The 8491-nt window shown below is 44.4% G+C and overlaps 1 pseudogene; it reads left to right on the forward strand.

Moving 5' to 3' along the window:
- Positions 1–2388: 2388 nt before the first annotated feature.
- Positions 2389–4319, forward strand: LOC123793623 (olfactory receptor 2G3-like; annotated as a pseudogene).
- The last annotated feature ends 4172 nt before the right edge of the window (positions 4320–8491 follow it).

Raw genomic sequence — 8491 nt, forward strand, 5'->3', positions numbered from 1 at the left:
TTATAGTTTTTATTTTTTGCATTTCACTGTTCAGCATAGTCCGAATGTGTCTCCATAGGCGGCACAGAAGAACTTTTCCTACCCGATCGTTAACTAACGGAGCAACATTGTTAAATCGCTTCCTGCCTCTGCTTTGTAACAGCCCCTTCATCACCGGCTTGGACGTGTCTCCAAGCTCTCTGTCTGTCCCGTCCATCTGTGTCTATCTCGGAGCTCACAGTACACTTTTACGGTATTATAGTACATTATGGTATCACAGTATTATGCTTGCGCCTTTGGAAGAGACAGATAAAATACAGGGTGCCCGGGGAAATTTGAATTTCAGGGTTATTTTTATTTGCTAAAACGGACAACTCTACTTGCATTTTGTTGTTCTTTTTTCCCCTTCAGTATTTCCTTGACTATTCTCATCCATTTATTCTTTCATGTGTTGAATCCCATTATCAAGTGCTTATAATATCATTCTATTGAGTTTTAATTAGATTGCATTAAATAAGTTTAGAGATGTTTTTGGGTTTTTTGTTTTGTTTTGTTTTTTCTGGGGGTTTTTTGGTGTGGTTTCTTTGTCTGTTTTTTTTTTTTTTTTGCCAATTTTAGTCTTTCCTTCCAGAAACAGGGACCTGGCATATCCCTGAACTTGATCGAAGCCTCCTTTATGTTTTTCGAGAAAGTTCTGCAGAATCTTCTGTTTGTTTTGTTTTCATTTGTATTGCTCTCATAGGTAGGTCCTGAACATTTCTTGTGAGGCTCATCCCTAGGTATTTGTGTATTTTTGTTTATTTCCTGCTTTTATAAAAAAAAATTTCAATATATTTCTAACTTTTTGTCTGGTATAGAACATTTCTACTTTTTGGGTACTTCTTAGATTTTTAATGATTAAAATATATATATATATATATATATTCATCGTAGATAAAAAAAAAAAAAAAAAAAAAACCCTAGTCCTGAAACGTAAAAAGAAAGAGGAAAAGTGCCTCATTCATACCTAGGGCCTCACTCACCACGACCACAAACCTCAGTCCTCAATGCTAAGAAATGCTGACAAGTCTGTGCATACTTGCAGGCATTTTCTATACATGTAAAATACATTTTTAAAAATTTGCGCACATACACACTCCTGTACACATGGGATCTTACTATGCATATTGTTCTTTGAATCTCCTCCCTTTTTAAAATTTAACTTGGTTGCATGGGGCTGAGCGGGAGCAGGGACATCTCGAGGAGCCAGGCTTGGGGAGACGGGCTAGGCAGCGGGGCAAGGTCAATGCCTGCGAGACGCAGCACCAGCGATGTCAGGGCCCAGCTGCTGGTGTCGCATGTGCTCCTGGGTCCCCAGTGTTTTTATATTAAGCCAACTTAACCAAATTCTTTCATTAGTTTTAGAACTGTGTCCGTTGAGTCTCTTGGATTTCCAGATAAGACAAATACAACATTTGCAAATCATTGTTATTTTCTGAGCGTTATAATTTTATTTCCTTGCCTTAAACTATTTCTTTGGCTACAGCTTTCTGAATACTATTCTATACCAGCGTAAGAGTAGCACTCACTTTGAGTATACACCCTTCGAACAGGGATCGTAAATCCAAATGCGTGGGGTGGGGGGCAAGCACAGGCAGTTTAACCGGGTAAAACTAGTCTGCGAAAAATAAGGGACCACAAGGAATATCGTGAACTGGGGAGTTCACACTCCATCCAAAGAGGAATCATGCGCTCACCTCCTGCTGGCTGGAGGAATATGGCCCATTATTGCCAACTCTCGTTTGTGATGCTGAAAAGCTAGTTTTTTATGTGTAAGCTCCACTTTTTAAAATATTGGCGATTAATTCAACTTTTAAAAACTGTACAAAATGTATCTAGGGGTTATATGTGGCCTGCAGGTGGCCATTAAGTGACCTCTATGCTATAGTCTTAGCATTAAGCATGATGCTGGCTCTTCTTTTGTAAGAGAGACTCTTCAAAATATCAAAACAGTTTTTGGAGATACGATATTAAATGTCTCTGTGAGAGTTCACAAACCAGAAAGTCGAGAGCAATCTGCAAAGCCATGGGAACAGCCGGTGTACGAGTCAGCAATGGATAAGGAGGTGAGCTGGGGTACCCACCTGGGCAGGGTGCATGAGCTTGGAAAGCCTTCCTGCAAAATTAACTGCTCTCCACAAATTTCCCTTCCATAAAACTCCATGTTTTGTGGATTTACTTCTGCACGGTTTCCTATAATCACTAGAATTTTTAATATGCTCAGAACAAAATATAAACTTTTCTGAATCATAAAACCAGAAGGGCAATGAATACCGAAAGGTGGAGCAGCCACAGGGAAAGATTTTAAATCTCAGTATGTTCACCATCTCCAACAAAGCAAAACCAACTTATTGGCACCATATGGACAACATGAAGAAAGGAGTTTTTGAAGAGTTTCTCACGGAGAAGGTATGATAAATGAAGATTAATTATACAATATACACGTCCTTAAGGTTATATCCTCTTTGTGTGATATGCTGGGGTTATTCTTTTTATTTTGCTAACTCTAAAAATTGTTTATGGGACTATACTCACTTTACCCATGACCTTTCCTTGACTATAAAATATCCCTCACATTATAGTAAGCATTTGGTAAAAATTTGTTGAATGAATGGCATAATCAATGAACACCAATGAAAAAGCTCATTCACCAGAAAAAGCTAAATCTGAAATATTAACTCTAATTTTTATTCTGCATAGCATTGACTTTAACCCCCCATTCTAACCTTAGTCCCAATCCTTAACCCAAATAATGAGTATAATAGTCCTCCCCTGATCCTAATCTGAAACCAAGAATTAGTAACCCCTATACTTCCAAGAGAAAACAGAAAATGGGGTGAATAGTAGAAAAGCAAGGCTGTGTCAGCAAAGGAAAAACATACCTAGAGGCCAGAGAGGAGCACAGAGTACGACGCCTCCCTGATTGGGCGTTCACCATTTTCGTCACCAAGACCCTCAACCAGATCCTGAACCCAACCCCAGTACCACCCAAGCTACTACGGGGCACATCTCATGGTGCCTCCACCTGCCAGTCCAGACTTCCTGTTAAGAACCATACAGGAGGGGCGCCTGGGTGGCACAGCAGTTAAGTGTCTGCCTTCGGCTCAGGGCGTGATCCCGGCGTTCTGGGATCGAGCCCCACATCAGGCTCCTCCGCTGGGAGCCTGCTTCTTCCTCTTCCACTCCCCCTGCTTGTGTTCCTTCTCTCGCTGGTTGTCTCTCTCTGTCAAATAAATAAATAAAATCTTAAAAAAAAAAAAAAAAAGAACCATACATGAAACAAGTGTGAAAATTCCTTACACACCCTTGTGATAGACACCCAATCAATTACGTATCCTCAAAACTCTTTAAACAGGCAGATCACAGTGCAGGACCTCAACCGGTCCGCCGCGACAGAGTTCATTCTCCTGGGCTTCGCCCCCAACCCCAGGACCGACGCTCTGCTCTTCACCTTCTTTCTCGTCTTTTACCTGCTCACCCTCGTGAGCAACAGCCTCCTCACCGCCCTCGTCCGCCAGGACCCCCGCCTCCACACACCCACGTGCTTCTTCATCAGTGTCCTCTCCACGCTGGACACGTGCTACATGACCGCCGCGGTGCCCCAGGGCTTGTGCATGTCCTCGGCAAGAAGAGGGCCCTCTCCTCTGCCAGGGGTGTGGCTCAGAAGGACGTCTTCCTCCTCTTCGGGGCCACTGAGTCCTGGCTCCTCTCCGTCACGTCTGTGGACAGGTACACGGCCATCTGCCGCCCGCTCCGGTACAAGGTCATCGTGGGCCGCCGCACGTGCCTCCTCGTGGTGGGCATCTGTGTGGCCTGCCGCGTGGTGGGCGGCCTGAGCTACACCTTCTTTGCCGTGCACCTGCCCCACTGCGGCCCCGATGAGATGGACCACTGCTTCTGCGAGGTCCCGGCCGTCCTGAAGCTGGCCTGTGCAGACACGTCCCTGAACGACTCGGTGGACTTCATCACGGGCTTCAACGTCGTCGTGGTCCCTCTGACCCTGGGTGTCATCGTCTATGCCAGCTTCTTTGCCTCCATCATGAAGATCCGCTCGGCCCAGGGACGGATCGAGGCCTTCTCCCCCGCGCCTCCCACCTCGCCGTGGGCACCATGCTCGCCCTTCCACGCAGCATCAGCCACGTGAGCCCTGGCTCCGGCAGCTGGTCCGACAGTGGCAAGATAATGGCCCTTCTCTATAACATTGCCACAGCCTTCCTCAACCCGTCATCTACAGTCTGAGGAACAAGGATGTGAGAAAGGCTTTCCTCAAACTGATGGGACGGAGCGGGGCCCCAGAGTGAGGCTTCAAAAAGGAAGACCTTGGGAGCCAAACAAAGCAGGACTCCCAGCCAAACCCCGCCATGAGGCCTGCAAGGCTGTACTCCCTGAAGTCACGCCGTCACCCTGGCCCAGTGGGAAGGAACTGGGTGCTCAGACAACAGCAGTATCTTTGGTGCTGTGGTTTGGGACAGAGAGGACACACTGGTCAAGAGCCGGGACCTCAGTGCCGGACAGAGCAAGACAAGAGACTTGATTTGAACAAGTAATAGATATGCGGCGTTTTGCAAGTCATGCAACTCACGCTAAGGGTTCTATCTCTTTCTCACAGGGAAGTTGTGATGATCAAACGAGATACTACATGAAACATGTTTAGTACAAGACTGGCAATAGCTTTCAACAGATACTGGTTTTAATTTTTTAAATTTATTTCCCAGGATGAGCTGTCAGCCTTGAATTAGCCACGATCCTCTTCCGGGCTATGAAAGTGACTAGAACCCTAGAGAGTAAAGGGAAAAAAAGGCAGGGAGAGAAAGTAGTAAAAACTCAAAACCCGAGAAGTGGAGAATCTTACGGGGAGAGACTCGAGAATGAGGAGATGAACCTCTCTCCCCACCCGCAATTCCTTCACACTGAAACCATCTGACAGTACTACTTTGTAGCCGTTTGCTTTTGTGCTTGTGTATCTTTATACCTCTTGAATTTCCTTTTCCCCTTGTTCCTAATAAAGTCCAGTTTGGAAAACGACAAGCTGTCTTGGGCTATCTCAAGGAAGAGCGACTCTGTCCACCTGAAGATGAACAAAATCAGAGAGGGGTGCATAGGCATAATGTCCCCCGGAGGGATGCAAAACTTAGGCAGTCTAGAGAGAGGTTAAAATCGCCATGGGGAGCTTCTGCTTTGCTCCCTCTTGCTTGGAGGGACCTTTCCTGAAACTCCGCTTATTCCTCATAGAATCTTTACAAACGTAAATTGTTTTTCCCACGTTTCACCAATCTGCAGAGTCACGTTCCTGGGCATCACCCGTGCTTATGGGCTTTGCTGTCTGCTGCCGCAGGAATTCCAGCACCCAACAGAGCAATACCCACAAGGTCCTAGGGACATGTTCCACAAGCTAACAGCCAACCCCTTTGGCTCGTTCTTTCCCCAGCAGCTTGCGGATTTCCACTGGCTATGAAACAACTTGCAAAAAAAAAAAATCAGCTGGGTTGGCCAGAAAAATTCAACACGGATGCCTGTGCCCCCAAGGGAGACCAAGGTCCATGCCAAGGGAGCAGGTTTCAATGTCCTCAAAGATATTGCCCTACCCGCCCCCACGCAGGAGCCAGTGTTGCATCAATAATGAAGCAAAATTAAAAGGCAGATAACAAAACAGGGCGTTTCATTGCAACATACTTACAAACGTGGATAATAACACAGAAAGAGCTCTTACAAATTGGTAAGAAAAATACAACCATCTCAGAAAACTGGCAACAGATCTGAACAGTTCATTAAAAAAAAAAAAAAAAGACGTTCAAATCATCAGTAAACATATGGGAAAATCCCACCACAGTCGGCACTAAAGTCAAGATGCAAATGAAAATATCAAGGAGATCACTTTCCTTTGAAACTGGCAGAGTTTTTAAACAATGGAGTCAGAGGTGGCTAGAACACACTGAAACACTTTCATACATTGCTCGTGGGAGTAGGAATCCATCTTTTTGCAAGGTGATTTGGCTTTATGTATCAAGAACCTTCAATATGTTCATAACTTCCTACCTAATATTTCTACTTTCAGGACATTTTAGGAAATAGACATCAAAAGGGCAGGAAAAAAAAACCACAATCATTTTTATTCTGTTAGTTAAATAGGAAAAAGTTGGAACCAACTGAAAACATCCTGTAAATGTGCATGAGCCATTAAAGGATATTATGGTATGGCCACATAATGGTGTACTACATAGCCATTGAGAATGTGCTTCAGAAGAATAGTTAACGATGTGAATGCTCACAGCAGGATACTGAGCGCCTAGAGGCAAGAAACAGCTGGTGAGCCGTTAACACTGTAAATACCTTTTCACCCTTGAAGTCAGACATTAAAGCTTAGACTAGGAGAGAGGGCCACTGAGTCATACTTCTGACACACACACACACACTCCCCACCTTTTCAAATTAAGGAATTAATAAACTAACCAGGGCAGCTTACCTTGTCTGTGTTTTCGACTTGTTCTCTTGCTCCCCTCTCGCCCCAATTTAACCTCACCCCCAATCACAATATATGCAGACAAGCCTCCCCACCGAGCCGCCTCAGCGAGTTCCACCCAGATATCTCAGATCTCTGTGTCCGGAGGTCTGACGGTGTCTGCAAACTAACCCCTGCCCCGAAGAACTTCTGGGGATTTCCTGTTTCCGTTTCCTACTTCTGCTTCAGTCAATGTTGGCAATTTACCTTTCTTTTTTTTTAATTGTCCATTTTATCCAGGTTCTCAAGTTGGCATCAAGTTGTTTTTTTTGTTTGCTGTATAGGGAGCTGTGTATCCCCTTTTAAATCCTAAAACGCATCTTTCTTCTCCCTTTAGTCTTTGAACAATTTTGCCAGAGGACCATCTGTTTTGTATTTTCCAAGAAACAGATTTTGGCTTTGCTAATTAACCTTCTACAGATCGATTTCCGCTTTTGTCTTTATGACCTCCCTCCTGCTTTCTTTCTGTTGTTTACTGTAGCCTATCCTCTTTTTTTTTATTATTATTATGTTGTGTTAGTCACCATACAGTACATCCTTAGTTTCTGACGTAGTGTGCCATGATTCATTGTTTGCATATAACACCCAGTGCTCCGTGCAATACGTGCCCTCCCTACTACCCATCACCGGGCTAACCCAGCCCCCCACCCCCTCCCCTAGCCTATCCTCTTGAGTGGAAGGACTAGCTCAGTAGTTTCAGTCTTTCTCATTTTGGTTTTTTTTTAAGATTTTATTTATTTATTTGAGGGAAAGAGTGACAGAGAGAGAGAGAGCAAGAGGGGGGAGGGTCAAAGGGAGAAGCAGGCTCTCAGGGAGCCCAGTGCAGGACTCCATCCTGGGACTCCAGGACCATGATCTGAGCCAAAAGCAGATGCTTCACCGACTGGGCCACCCAGGTGCCCTCTCATGTTGTAATAAATACCTGTAGAGCTGTCGATGTCCACCTAGACTCTGCTTCACCGCTTCCTACAGAGTTTTGCACCTGATGGTTGCCGCTCAGTCCTAATCTTGGTCTGTTCTGCTACAGTGCACGTTATCACCACTAGAATTAGCTCAAGTCAACCAGCCAACAGGGGGATAATGTCATTATAATGTCAAATCTCATTGGTTCATACTCATTTTTTTTTCAAACACATTCATATTTTGCACAAGCGAGTACAAGTGATCAGTCCAGATCTTGATTATATGGCAGCCAGAACTTTCCCAAAGTCCATGTTAGGGCTAGAGTATTACAGAAAAAAAAATTTTTTTATGCAGCCAGCCATGTTCATATTCCAGGTTTTTTTTTTTAAGATTTTATTTATTCATTCGAGAGAGAGAGAGAGAGAGAGAGAGCGAGCACGGGTGGAGGGCGGGGCAGAGGGCGAGGGAGAAGCAGACTCCCTGCTGAGTGCAGAGCCTGATGTGGGACTCAGTCCCCGGACCCTGAGATCATGAGCTGAGCCAAAGGCAGACACTTAACAGACTGAGCCACCCAGGCGTCCCCAACATCACGAGCTATTAATCAAATGCAAATTACAGCCACGAGGAGGAGCCACTCTAACACTACTTAGTCTGTTAGATTGGCTTACATAAAAAACCCTGACCACACTCAATGCTGGAAAGGATACAGGGTGAACGGACCTCTCATACACAGCTAGTCAGAATGTAAAATTACGCAGCATCTCTGTAAAACAGTTTGGCATATGCTTTTTTAAAAAACAGTTGTATTGAAATATAATTTACATACCAAAAAACTCATGCACTTGAACTGTGCAAATTCAATGGTTTTTATTATGTTCACAGGATTGTGTAACTATCATCACAATCCAATTTAGGAACATTTTCATCACCCCCCAAAGAAACTCCATACCCATTAGCAAGGACTCCTGATCTCCCACTCTTATCCCCAGGTCTACCCAACTACTACGAATTTACTTTCTGTCTATAGATTTGCTTGTTCTAGACATTTCATATAAACGGACCTGTATAATA

The sequence above is a fragment of the Ursus americanus genome, chromosome 12 (assembly GCF_024610735.1).
Source record: "Ursus americanus isolate L20-20 chromosome 12, mUrsAme1.1.p, whole genome shotgun sequence".
NCBI classification, from domain to species: domain Eukaryota; kingdom Metazoa; phylum Chordata; class Mammalia; order Carnivora; family Ursidae; genus Ursus; species Ursus americanus.